Consider the following 14,856-nt stretch of genomic DNA (forward strand, 5'->3'; position numbering starts at 1 on the left):
CCTCTCCTCCCCTCCTTCTTCCCCTCCTCCCTTGTCTGTAAACCCCTGGCAGATCCTCTCTGTTTGCTCATCGTCATCAGTGCACTACGTCAGTGTTGTGTTTGGTGCTGTTCTCCTGTGCAAAAGCTATGATTTTAATTGTGTGCTGGTCTTGTACATAGTGTTATTGTCAGTGACTGTTATGTGCTACGCCGTCCGTCGGTACTTTTATGATCCAGTGTGTGGTTTTGTTTTGTGTGCGCTCATTTATTACGGTTTTTATCTCCTTTGTACAGTCGCCCCATTTTTTTCTGTTCTCTTCCATGATGTTTCCCCTTCTCTATGTCTACGTACCCCATATTGTCTCCATTATGTTATTTTAAATGTCTTTTATAGTATCATTAATGTCTTTCGGCTGAAGAGCAGCGCATATGCTGCTGCCAGCCCGCCCCAGATGGGGCACTGAAAAAAAAAAAAAAAAAAAAAAACATAATGATTGCAGGGAGAAACGCTTGACTGGAACTGATCATAACAAGCAGTTAAGGCATGAAATGTATTCGCAGTTGCTAATGGGAACAACCATCAGCTGTATAAGGGAATGACTACAATGGAAATTTGATAAAAACCGAAAGCCAAGATAGTACAAAATATTTTTTATTCAAGACAACCGGTATCAACAGTCTTTGCTATCATCTTCAGATCTGAAACTTTTTCTGTAGTAAATCATGTTCATTTTGCGCTGAACCTCACGCACAAGACGTCAAGTTTTATCCACTCAACATCTTGTTTCCCTACAAAAAAAGGTTACGACCTGAAGATGAGAGCTAAAAGTGTTGAAACGTTTGTCATTAATAAGAAACATTTTCTGGGATACCCTCATGATGAGAAATTTCAATGAAAATTTGTAGCAGACCAGGGCTCCAATCCAGACATCCCGCTTTACGCCTCAACCGCTTTGGCCATCTGTGCACAACTCACGGCCAGACACGAACTTCCACATGCCGTCGTTCCTGTGTCGCAACCGGTGCTTGTACAAACATGATTTAATTTCCGCACAGGAGGAAACAGTTTAATAAATACGATATTGCAGTGCCTGTGTTGTTAATAAGAACGGTGCAGTGTTCCTTTGGACATGCGTGACATACAGAAGTTTGGAGCTGGCCGTAAGTCATGCACGGATAGCCGACGTAGTTAAAGCGACCGCGGGCGTGAAGCGGGAAATCCGGGTTTGAGTCCCGACTCGGCACAAATCTTCACTGTCGTCATCGCCCTACGGCTGTTCATATTCGCCGCTGCGAATACATTTCATATATTGCATAAACTCTTTCGCTGCAGTGCCTGTTCCTTCGGACATGCATGCACGGAGGGAGCATTGCTTCGTTCTCCTTAAGAACACAGGCACTGCAATATCGAAAGCAGTTAATGTTTGTTGAGCGATGGACGTATAGTTTCGGCCTGGCAACTGTGACCAGGACACGCTTATAATAGAAGGCAGCAACTTAACGAGTCTTGGGAGAATACCGACGGTGCTGAGGAACATAATGTGGGTACACAGAACTTTGTAATGCGGGCAGCCACACCCGTTAAACTTCGTAATGAATGGAAGTAAAATGAACCAAATGACAGCTGTAATTGGTGATTTCCTGTCACAACCGGTTTCGCTGCATTAAAAAAGCATCCTCAGGTGAACTACATAAGAAGGAAGGGACCCCATGTAATACATATGATCAATGTACTATAAGAATATTTTAAAAACCCCTGCAATCGCCACAGGGTATGTATAGAGAATCTTTTAATTTTTTAAAATTAAAATTTTTGAGAAATTTAAGAAAGAAGTTCATTTAATATTTTTATAGATCCTATGTAAAGTATTTAAACAGGCAGTAAAAATAAAAATTAAGACGCGCTTGCAACAACGTCACATTAGCACTCCAAAAAGCCCCCAACGTTCGTAGTCAAAAATCATATCCCTGAAGAGGGGAAGTTATCAGAACAAATAAAACAGGACATCGGGGCGAAATAGTGCGGGGATGCAATACGGGAAAAATGAGTGAAAACAAAAGACACACATAAGGAAAGACAAAAATTGGGGCCTGCAGCAGAGCTAAATAACCACCTTCCCCCTCCCCCCTTGATGCTTTCTCACACCGCCCCCTTCCCTCTTCACTCATTCTCATATCATTATGAATAAATGTCAAGACTCTAAGCTTCATTGAGCGAAAAGCCTATAAGCGTACCCGCTTCCAATCATGAAATTCAGGACACTAAATTTAAACCACAACATACTGATACAGTTATTGATACGTTAAAAATTTTTTGGCAGGCGTACCATAGTAAATGAAAGGTCACCTAACCATGACAGAATTTTAAGATAGTAAGATAGCAAAGCCCCCCCCATGAACCATGGACCTTGCCGTTGGTGGGGAGGCTTGCGTGCCTCAGCGATACAGATGGCCGTACCGTAGGTGCAACCACAACGGAGGGGTATCTGTTGAGAGGCCAGACAAACATGTGGTTCCTGAAGAGGGGCAGCAGCCTTTTCAGTAGTTGCAGGGGCAACAGTCTGGATGATTGACTGATCTGGCCTTGTAACATTAACCAAAACGGCCTTGCTGTGCTGGTACTGCGAACGGCTGAAAGCAAGGGGAAACTGCAGCCGTAATTTTTCCCGAGGACATGCAGCTTTACTGTGTGATTAAATGATGATGGCGTCCTCTTGGGTAAAATATTCCGGAGGTAAAATAGTCCCCCATTCGGATCTCCGGGCGGGGACTACTCAAGAGGACGTCGTTATCAGGAGAAAGAAAACTGGCGTTCTACGGATCGGAGCGTGGAATGTCAGATCACTTAATCGGGCAGGTAGGTTAGAAAATTTAAAAAGGGAAATGGATAGGTTAAAGTTAGATATAGTGGGAATTAGTGAAGTTCGGTGGCAGGAGGAACAAGACTTTTGGTCAGGTGATTACAGGGTTATAAATACAAAATCAAATAGGGGTAATGCAGGAGTAGGTTTAATAATGAATAAAAAATAGGAGTGCGGGTTAGCTACTACAAACAGCATAGTGAACGCATTATTGTGGCCAAGATAGACACAAAGCCCATGCCTACTACAGTAGTACAAGTTTATATGCCAACTAGCTCTGCAGATGATGAAGAAATAGATGAAATGTATGACGAGATAAAAGAAATTATTCAGGTAGTGAAGGGAGACGAAAATTTAATAGTCATGGGTGACTGGAATTCGTCAGTAGGAAAAGGGAGAGAAGGAAACATAGTAGGTGACTATGGATTGGGGGGAAGGAACGAAAGAGGAAGCCGCCTTGTAGAATTTTGCACAGAGCATAACTTAATCATAGCTAACACTTGGTTCAAGAATCATGAAAGGAGGCTGTATACATGGAAGAAGCCAGGAGATACTGACAGGTTTCAGATAGATTATATAATGGTAAGACAGAGATTTAGGAACCAGGTTTTAAATTGTAAGACATTTCCTGGGGCAGATGTGGATTCTGACCACAATCTATTGGTTATGAACTGCAGATTGAAACTGAAGAAACTGCAAAAAGGTGGGAATTTAAGGAGATGGGACCTGGATAAACTGAAAGAACCAGAGGTTGTAGAGAGTTTCAGGGAGAGCATAAGGGAACAATTGACAGGAATGGGGGAAAGAAATACAGTAGAAGAAGAATGGGTAGCTCTGAGGGATGAAGTGGTGAAGGCAGCAGACGATCAAGTAGGTAAAAAGACGAGGGCTAATAGAAATCCTTGGGTAACAGAAGAAATATTGAATTTAATTGATGAAAGGAGAAAATATAAAAATGCAGTAAATGAAGCAGGCAAAAAGGAATACAACGTCTCAAAAATGAGATCGACAGGAAGTGCAAAATGGCTAAGCAGGGATGGCTAGAGGACAAATGTAAGGATGTAGAGGCTTGTCTCACTAGGGGTAAGATAGATACTGCCTACAGGAAAATTAAAGAGACCTTTGGAGAGAAGAGAACCACTTGTATGAATATCAAGAGCTCAGATGGAAACCCAGTTCTAAGCAAAGAAGGGAAGGTAGAAAGGTGGAAGGAGTATATAGAGGGTTTATACAAGGGTGATGTACTTGAGGACAATATTATGGAAATGGAAGAGGATGTAGATGAAGACGAAATGGGAGATAAGATACTGCGTGAAGAGTTTGACAGAGCACTGAAAGACCTGAGTCGAAACAAGGCCCCGGGAGTAGACAACATTCCACTAGAACTACTGATGGCTTCGGGAGAGCAGTCATGACAAAACTCTACCATCTGGTGAGCACGATGTATGAGACAGGCGAAATACCCTCAGACTTCAAGAAGAATATAATAATTCCAATCCCAAAGAAAGCAGGTGTTGACAGATGTGAAAATTACCGAACTATCAGTTTAATAAGTCACAGCTGCAAAATACTAACGCGAATTCTTTACAGACGAATGGAAAAACTGGTAGAAGCTGACCTCGGGGAAGAACAGTTTGGATTCCGTAGGAATGTTGGAACACGTGAGGCAATACTGACCTTACGACTTATCTTGGAAGAAAGACTAAGAAAAGGCAAACCTACATTTCTAGCATTTGTAGACTTAGAGAAAGCTTTTGACAATGTTGACTGAAATACTCTCTTTCAAATTCTGAAGGTGGCAGGGGTAAAATACAGGGAGCGAAAGGCTATTTACAATTTGTACAGAAACCAGATGGCAGTTATAAGAGTCGAGGGGCATGAAAGGGAAGCAGTGGTTGGGAAAGGAGTGAGACAGGGTTGTAGCCTCTCCCCGATGTTATTCAATCTGTATATTGAGCAAGCAGTAAAGGAAACAAAAGAAAAATTCGGAGTAGGTATTAAAATTCATGGAGAAGAAGTAAAAACTTTGAGGTTCGCCGATGACATTGTAATTCTGTCAGAGACAGCAAAGGACTTGGAAGAGCAGTTGAACGGAATGGACAGTGTCTTGAAAGGAGGATATAAGATGAACATCAACAAAAGCAAAACGAGGATAATGGAATGTAGTCAAATTAAGTCGGGTGATGCTGAGGGAGTTAGACTAGGAAATGAGACACTTAGAGTAGTAAAAGAGTTTTGCTATTTAGGGAGTAAAATAACCGATGATGGTCGAAGTAGAGAGGATATAAAATGTAGACTGGCAATGGCAAGGAAAGCGTTTCTCAAGAAGAGAAATTTGTTAACATCGAGTATAGATTTAGGTGTCAGGAAGTCGTTTCTGAAAGTATTTGTATGGAGTGTAGCCATGTAAGGAAGTGAGACATGGACGATAACTAGTTTGGACAAGAAGAGAATAGAAGCTTTCGAAATGTGGTGCTACAGAAGAATGCTGAAGATAAGGTGGGTAGATCACGTAACTAATGAGGAGGTATTGAATAGGATTGGAGAGAAGAGAAGTTTGTGGCACAACTTGACTAGAAGAAGGGATCGGTTGGTAGGACATGTTTTGAGGCATCAAGGGATCACAAATTTAGCATTGGAGGGCAGCGTGGAGGGTAAAAATCGTAGAGGGAGACCAAGAGATCAATACACTAAGCAGATTCAGAAGGATGTAGGTTGCAGTAGGTACTGGGAGATGAAGAAGCTTGCACAGGATAGAGTAGCATGGAGAGCTGCATCAAACCAGACTCAGGACTGAAGACCACAACAACAACAACAACAAGATAGCAAAGGATAAAGGCAACTTGAAATAACATAAAACGTGAATCTATACAAACCGTGTGGGGGTTGCAAGGATTTTTAAAAGATTCTTATAGTATTTTGATCATATATGTTACATGGGATCCTTTCCTCCTTATGTTGTTCACCTGAGTATGTTGTTTTAATGCAGTGAAACCCATTGTGACAGTAAAGAGATCTGCAGTTACAGCTGTCTTGCGGTTCACTTTACTTCCATTCATTATGAAGTTAAAGTGGGGTTTGAATGCAAGTAAATATGAACAGGCATGTACAAGGTTGGAAATGGTTTCCTCTGAGCAGGTTCGGAGAGGACCTACGGAGAATGAGAAGATTAGAACCGCCGAATTTTACCGGCAGGGCATGTACAGGCGGCCGCAGGGCAGCCACACTAGACTGAAGAGAGGTGAGCCGTAAGTAGCGTGTATGGATGGCTAACTAAAAATAACTGATGACGATAGAAGTAGAGAGGATATGAATTATAGACTGGCAATGGCAAGAAAAGCGTTTCTGAAGAAGAGAAATATTTTAACATCGAGTATAGGTTTAAGTGTAACGAAGTGTTTTCTGAAAGTATATGTGTGGAGTGTAGCCATGTGTGAAAGGGAAACATAAGCAGTTTAGACAAGAAGAGAATAGAAGATTTTGAAATGTTGTGCTAAAGAAGAATGCTGAAGATTAGATCACGTAGCAAATGAGCAGCTACTGAATAGAATTGATGAGAAAAGAAATCTGTCGCACAACCTGACTGGATGAAGGGATCAGTTGGTATCAGACATTCTGAGATATCAAGGGATCACCGATTTAGTATTGAAGGGAAGCGTGGACGGTATGTTGTGTCTAGACAAGACAGCCTAGACACAATGAGAGGAAGCCGAAAGGCACGCGCTTAAACTCACGCAGGATGGCGTGAGGTCTGAAACAGGATACGTAATGAATGCTATAAAGAAAAGTACGTAGCTTCTGGAATACTTAACTTTAATCCACATTTGTAGAACATCGCTCTTGATGATACATTAATAGAATCTCAATATCAATTGAATACGGCGCCTTGCTAGGTCGTAGCAAATGTAGCTGAAGGCTAACTATCGTCTCGGCAAATGAGAGCGTAGTTGTCAGTGAACCATTGCTATGAACGTCGACTGTAGAACTGGGGCGAGTGCCAGTACGTCTCTCTAGACCTGCCGTGTGGTGGCGCTCGGTCTGCTATCACTGACAGTGGCGACACGCGGGTCCGGCGTATACTAATGGACCGCGGCCGATTTAAAGGCTACCACCTAGCAAGTGTGGTGTCTGGTGGTGACACCACACGGTAAAAATCGTAGAGGGAGACCAAGAGATGAATACAGTAAGCAGATTCAGACGGATGTAGGTTGCAGTAGGTACTGGGAGATGAAGAGGCTTGCACAGGATAGAGTTGTATGGAGAGCTGCATCAAACCAGTCTCTGGACTGAAGACCGCAACAACAACAACGACAGACATGGCACACTCTTTAATAACCTGATATGAGGCCAGGAAGACTGGTGCAGTAAATGGAAGAGCATTAAGTCCATCAACAGACAGTTTTAGATATGGCTGTTTCTCAGCAACCGTATACAATTTTGAAAACATAGGAATTATACAGCCAACCGTTTGCCAGTAATTGTCTGGTTCAAATGGCTCCAAGTACTATGGGACTTAACATCTAAGGTCACTAGTCCCTAGTCTTAGAACTACTAAACTTAACTAACCTAAGGACATCACACACATCCATACCCGAGGCAGGATTCGAACCTGCGACCGTAGCAGCAGCGCGGTTCCGGACTGAAGCGCCTAGAACCGCTCGGTCACAACCGCCGGCAACTGTCTGGTACAATTGACCTAAGTTTCGACACCTTCTAAGGGTGTCTTCATCGGATTGAAATTCTGAGAAACCGTAAAATTGTATCGCTAAAAAGCAATGGTCAGCTTTTAGAGCAGCTATGCTCAACTCAAAAACAGAATGCAATGCATTAAAGAAGAAATTGCCAACTGTAAACAGAAACATATTTACAATCAACTACTTCATTCCACCACAAATGTTCACTTTTACTGAGTAATAAATAATTGTATGACACACAATAAACCACATGCCCGTAATAGCATTGCACAGTAGTCATCACTACGAGGAACAACCAGTATTATATTATCGTTAAATATTCTGTAATATTAGGTCTATATGTCTAAAGGGTCGAATTAGACAGCTCTCCACACTCACACTGACAAAATGAAGCGAGCGTAGTTACTCGTGAATCGATTTATTAATCTATGATCAACGCTGATTTAATATGTATGACGGTGCGTTAGAAGCACAAATACGTCCGATGCTAATGAGATATGTGATTAGAAATGAGAAGAACCGATGTCAGGAGACAACTCATGATGTAACGTATCAATTGGAATATGTATTAGCTATAGAATCATTAGCGTAGGAATGACGGTCAATCTGCATATATGTCAAAATGTTGTACAAAGCGGGTAGCTTGGAGAGGAGCCGCCAGAGTTCTCACTGGCTGATGTGTCACGATGTTGGGGGATGTTGGTGGTGGCAGAGGTACTCTTGGGAGCAGGAGGGACGGAGAAAATGTAAGAACAGGATGTTGTCGATCGAGAAAGAGAGACTCTAGATTTGTGCCATCATAGAGTAAGGCAGAGTGGTGTGATTTTATTTATGTAGAAACACTCCGGGTTTCTTATAGGGTCTTGGTTAAGGGCAGCCAAGAATAAGGGTGAAGTGAATGTATTGAAAACACGTCGCGGCTGGATCTTAGAGCGGATTCTGTCATCCTTTGTGTCACACTAGATAATTCTGGGGCTGCTGATGTATTTCAATAATTAACTTAATTTACACGTGAAACTGCTTGTAGAACTGCCATTCGGTAAGCATTTAGAAGTAACTGAAAAACCATCTGTTCTTAAAAGTTAAATCTTTGGTGTTGCCTATGTTTATTACAAATGTTTCCCTGTTTGCTTATGTTCATTAATGTATGATTCGTGTAACTAGTCTACCATGATTTATTAGACTGCAGTACCACCTTCTAATAAATTATTTGCTAATACAGCAACAGGACGTAAAGGAGAATGTGTACAGCTCAGCCCTAGGACTTTTTTGAGCCATGCTTTATTCAGAGCAGTACATTTGCCCCTCTGTCACATTTAATGTGCCTCCTTCCTTTGACACAATTAGGAGCTGCCTTAGCGGATTGGCGGACCCTAAAGCTGAGGTTGCACAGCCACTGCCCCCAGAAAAAAAATTAATGTTGTTTTCTTCACGCTGATACCCCATGGAGGAAAATTTTCATACTATGTCTTTGCCGCCGTCTCAGAAATTTTTTTAATATCGCCAGCTCTCCGAGTTGTACTCGCCGAACGAAAGATCTCTAAGTAAATTCGACAACTTAGTACAACCGCTTTATATACAAAAAATCTTTCACAGCTAAGTAAGTAAAAGAAATATTTAGACAATGATTAATAAGTAGTCAAAACCCTAAAGTTTATTAAAGTTCTATTTTAAATTCAATATTATTTAAACATCTTTGTAAGGACATAAACGAAACACATCAATAATTATTATTTAAATGTGAAGTCAGTTGGCTATGAGAGACTAACGCGCTAACGCATTACTTTTTCCTGAGCTAAGAAATATTGGTCTTTCTAACGAAAGAGCCTGCATCTATAATATAAATGTTCATCCGTATAATCTCACCCTGTTTCTATAACGCTCTTATTCCTCGGACACATCCTCACTTTTAAACCGACATTTAAATGGAGAATAAGTAACAGTGCTGAAAGTGGAAGAAAAAACTGAAGCACTGATAAAATTAGATCTGAGGGAACTATTTTTGTCAAGAACCAGTCTCCATACTTTACTTGTGTACACGAACACAATAGTGTTCAACATCAACCATGTTAATAGATGGTCTGCTTAGAAATGTCGCTACAAACGCAATAGTTTTCAAGCAAACACAGATCGTTATTCATATAACGTTTCATTAGTGATCGGATTTCTGTCGACGTGAGTGAAGAATTGACATCTGTACGTTAGGAGAGCTCGTTAGAATTACCAACAGACGTGGATGTAAAATGTACGTTCAATGACCAAAACACTGCGTAGTTTCGAGTTCCTCTACATGATGATTATTGTGCATTATAAGTTGTTACGCAATTTGTCACTGCGTAGTTGTGTGAAACAGCGTTCTCCGAATTAGTTTACAACAGTAATAAACACAGAAACGGAATATAAAATGTCCAGGCGAGATCTCAGGTTACAGCTCTCAATAATTTAATCTGCTGTTTACAATGTTGATACCTTGATGAAAAATCCAGGGTTCTCACTAATTTGTTCTGTACTTTATTTTATCCTTGGTGACTCCATAAAACCGCGGCTGTTTTTGAGAATATGAGCCGTGAAGAAAGTTGTAACCGGCAACATCATTTTTGAAATAATAATTCTTCTTTCTCCATAAAGTGTTTCGAACCCATGTCCCCCGTCAAACGGCAGCGAGGATCTAGAGAAAAATTTCACATTTATATCGTGAGAGCAAGATGTTCTGTCTGAATTACGACAACGAGGTCAAATTCTCTGGAGTCTGACATGACACACATCAAAGGACGCCGCAATTTATGATGAACACCTTTTTATCAATATAATAATGTATGATTGTGTTCGAGAAATCGTCACTGTTGTCTAATGATGGGCCAACTCCCGGAACTACTTATTTAGCATTAAAATGATTCATCCAGATATATTGTAGCTGCTTGCAGTTTTCTTTCTCACAGGTATTTAAAATTGTTATCGTGATTATAAGGCTCCAGCTGTAATCCTGTTAATTAATATATTTTTATAATGTAGTTTTGGGTTTCTTCCCCCATAAAACACAGACTAGTGTGGAAGTTGGCCTTCCTGTCCCGTCTCAGCCTCCTATACGCTTCGTCTAGATCTACATCTATACTCCGCAAGCCATTTTATGGCGTGTGGCGGAGGGTTTTTCGTGTACAGCTGTCAGTTCCTATCTTTCCTGCTCCAATCACAAATGATTCAGTGAAGAACAATTGTTGATGACATCCCGCGTGAAGGCTTATCATTCTAATTATCTCATAGTCTTTTTGCGACATATGCGTAGGAGGAAGCAGTACATCAGTTGCCTCTTCTAGGAACGTACACACTCTGAATTGGGACAGTAAACTACACCGTAATGCACGACTCATGTACTGTCTGCCACTGTATTTGGACTAGCATCTCCGTGACGCTTTCGAGTTTACTAAGTGAACCTGTGACGAAACATGCTGCTCGTCTTTGGATCTTCTCTGTTTTCTCGATCACTCATGTCTGGTCGATCCCAGCCTCACGAGTAATATTCAAGTATTCGTCGAACTACATTTTGAAAGCTTTCTTCTTCGTGGATGGACTGCAGTTCCCGAGGATTCTTGCGTTGAACCTCTTTCTGACATTTGCCGAGACTGCGATTACTTTTACGCGATCATTCCTCCCAGTTATTTTACTGATGTAAATACTTGCAGTAATTGTTTAGCAATCTTGTTATCATCCATTAACCGTGTAAGTAGTCTGTTTAGGTTTTTATGTTGGTAACGCCACGTAGCGCTCTGTATGAAAATCACTGACTGTGCTGTGTGCAGTCTGTAGCTGGCTGGCATTGTTGGAATATTCGATATTGTAGTGTTGGGCAGTTGGATGGCAACAGCGCGTAGCGTTGTGCAGTTGGAGGTGAGCCGCCAGCAGTGGTGGATGTGGAGAGAGAGATGCCAGAGTTTTCAGCGGACGATCTGGACGTGCGTCCGTCAGAAAAAGGAAATTTGTTCAATTGTATGTCACAAAATTATATATATATTATGACTTTTGAACTCTATTACGGTAAATACATTGTTTTTTCTTTATCAAAATCTTTCATTTGTTAACTATGCCCAGCAGCAGTTAGTGCCTTCAGTAGTTGAATCTTTTATTTCGCTGGCAGTATTGGCTCCCGCTGTATTGCAGTAGTTCGAGTAACGAAGATTTTTGTGAGGCAAGTGATTCTTGAAAGATATAGGTTATTGTTAGTCAGGGCCATTCTTTTGTAGATATTATTGAAAGTCAGACTGCGTTGCGCTAAAAATATTGTGTGTCAATTTAGTGGTGATCAGAATAAGTAAGGAGAAATGTCTGAGTACGTTCAGTTTTACTCAGCTGTCTTTGTATCAAATAACGTAGAAGTTTACCAGCACAGTAACTCATAACTTTTCTAAGGGGACGTTTCAGCAGGTCACTGTTGGCTCAGCGGGTAGAGCATTTGCCTGCGAAAGTCAAATCTCCCGATTTCGAGTCCTGCTCCAGCGCGCAATTTTAATTTGGCAAGAAGTTTTACAGCAGCAAGCACTCCACTGCAGTGTGCAAATTCATTCTGGAAACAGTCGCTCAGGCTGTGGCTAAGCCATGTCTCAGGAACGTCCTTTCCTTCAGGAATGCTAGTCCCACAAGTTTCGCAGAACTTCGGTGAAGTCTGGAAGGCAGGAGATGAATTACTAGGGGAGTAAACCTGCGAGGACGTGTCCTGAGGCATGTTCGGTTAGCTCAGTGGGCAGAGCACTTGCCCCTGAAGTCCAAGTCACTGGGTTCGAGTCCCGATCCGGTACACAGTTGTAATCTTTTAGGCAGTTTCAGTGCGGAACTGCATGGAACACCTTCTGGAAGTCAAGGAACACGGCACTGACCTGCGTCTCGTGGACGAAGAGAACGACGCGTGTTCCACACGATCGTTGTTTTCGGAACCTGTGGTGATCCCTGCAAAGGAGATTTTGGACTCCAGTAACCTTGTAGAACGCGAAATAAACTGGGTTCCAAAGGTCTGCAACGTCAGCGACGTAGGCCTATAGTTTCGCGAGTCTCTTCGACGACACCTGTCGAAAATGGGAATGACTTGTGCATTTTTCCGATCACTCCGTCCTCTAGCGACGTAAGTTACATAGCTCCTAGAAGAGGAACTAGTTCTTTCGAGTAATTAATATGGAGTCGACCTGGCACCCCATCAGTCTAGTAGTCTTTTCTCTGTTCAAGAGATTTTCGTTAATGTCTCGAAGGCTCCTTATTTCTGTATCTGTCGTTCTGACGTTGGTGCGACTATTTAAAAGAGGAACCACAGGACGTTATTACTCAGTACGACAATTTTGGAAAAAGGAATTTAGCATTTCGGCCTTCACTCTGTCATCCTTCGTTTTGATACCATTAAGCTTGCGAAGCATATGGACTTTGATCCGTTTACTGACTTAAGATAATATCAAAACTTATTAGGATTTTTTGTTAGATCGATAGACAGAATTTTTCTTTCGAATTCGTTGAACGCTTCTCATTTGGCTCCCCTGAAGCTAATTTTCGCTTCATTAGTATTGTTTGTCTAAGAGGCTTTGCCTACTTTTTAATCACTACTGAAGCTCTCTTCTTTTTCTAACACTGCTGCCGAACAGGGATGGGTCTTCCCAAAAGAAAAAAAATTGTTCAAATGGCTCTGAGCACTATGGGACTTAACATCTGAGGTCATCAGTCCTCTAGAACTTAGAACTACTTAAACTAACCTAAGAACATCACACACATCCATGCCCGAGGCAGGATTCGAACCTGCTACCATAGTAGTCGCGCGGTTCTGGACTGAAGCGCCTAGAACCGCTCGGCCACCGCGGTCTTCCCATCCCTCACAACTTTAGTCGGAACATAACTAAGAAGCGTTGTACAATACTCTTGAGCTTTGTACATTTATAGTCAACATTTTCAGTCTCAGAGATGAATAAAAATGTGGCGTTTCAGTCTTTGATCGCTATTCTCATAGATGAATGTTTCATTCTGACCGCTCAGGTAATGTGAAACCACCTGTTTCTTAGAATTTTTGTGGTAAGTTCCTATGGGACCAAACTGGTCCCTAGGCTTACACAGTACTTAATCTAACTTAAACTTACTTACGCAAAGGGCAACACACACACACACACACACACACCCATGCCCAAGGGAGGACTCGAACCTCCGACGGTGGGAGCCGCGCGAACCGTAGCAAGTCGCTCTAGACCACGCGGCTACTTCGCGCGGTCCTGCTTCTTGTCGCACTTGCTAAGCGGAAATATCTTCCTTCAGTTCTTAGAATTTCTATTTACAGCCGTATGCAGTGATGCTATAAAAGCCTAACTATCACTGGTTCCCTGTTCATCGTTCACTGAATTGTAACGTTCAGACACGTTTGTAAGCAGGAGACGTAAGATGTTACTTTCAAGGGCCTACTCTCTAAATAGTAGTGTTAGGAAATTTTTGGATAAGACATTTATAACAATTTCATAGTGTTCCCTGTCCCTGCAGCTCTTCCTAATCACTTAACTCTCTCTTCGTCTACACCGAGCGAGGTGGTTAAAACACTGGACTCGCATTCAGTAAGACGATAGTTCAAACTCGTTACCGGCCATCCTGATTTGGCTTTTCTGCGATTTCCCTAAATCGCTCCAGGAAAATACCGGGACGGTTCCTTTGAAATGGCGCGGCCGATTTCCTTCCCCGTCCTTAAAATAGTTCGAGCTTGTGCTCCGTCTCTAATGACCTCTATGTGGACGGTCGATAACCCTAATCCTCCTTCCTTCCTTCCTAGTCTATATTTGAAAAGTTAAAACGTCAACTTAAATAAATGCCGTGTGGTTAGGGCACCCCGTCAGGTAGACCGTTTTCCTGGTGCAAGTCTTTCGAGTTGACGCCACTTCGGCGACTTGCGTGTCGATGGGGATGAAATGACGATGATAAGGACAACACAGCACCTAGTCCCCGAGCGGAGAAAATCTCCGACCCAGCCGGGAATCGAACCCGGGCCGTTAGGTATGACATTCCCTCGCGCTGACCACTCAGCTACCAGGGGCGGACTATGTCCACTTAATACTATAACATAACCAGGAAATTTACACACAATCTGTCCCAAGTTATGTCTCAAATGTTCCACCACTATGGATCATGAGGCAAGAGCCCATAAAGAGAGGAAATGTCAAACGTAAGTGTCGTTTTATAATATAGTGTGTTTTCAGTGCTGCTATGTTCTCCTTACTCTGTTACATGTCCCTAGACTCGTTCAGAGTGCCAATTACTGGAGAAAATGTTGAAAACATTCGTTTGTAGATGGCGCATGGTAGAAGAAAGGTAAGT

General features: G+C 42.0%; 1 protein-coding gene across 1 annotated transcript in view; it reads right to left on the bottom strand.

Moving 5' to 3' along the window:
• Positions 1–14,856, bottom strand: part of LOC126203671 (uncharacterized) — a 50,509-nt gene that overhangs the window by 20,126 nt on the left and 15,527 nt on the right. The gene's annotated exons all lie outside the window — the stretch shown is intronic.

Source organism: Schistocerca nitens, chromosome 9, assembly GCF_023898315.1.
Source record: "Schistocerca nitens isolate TAMUIC-IGC-003100 chromosome 9, iqSchNite1.1, whole genome shotgun sequence".
Lineage (NCBI taxonomy): Eukaryota > Metazoa > Arthropoda > Insecta > Orthoptera > Acrididae > Schistocerca > Schistocerca nitens.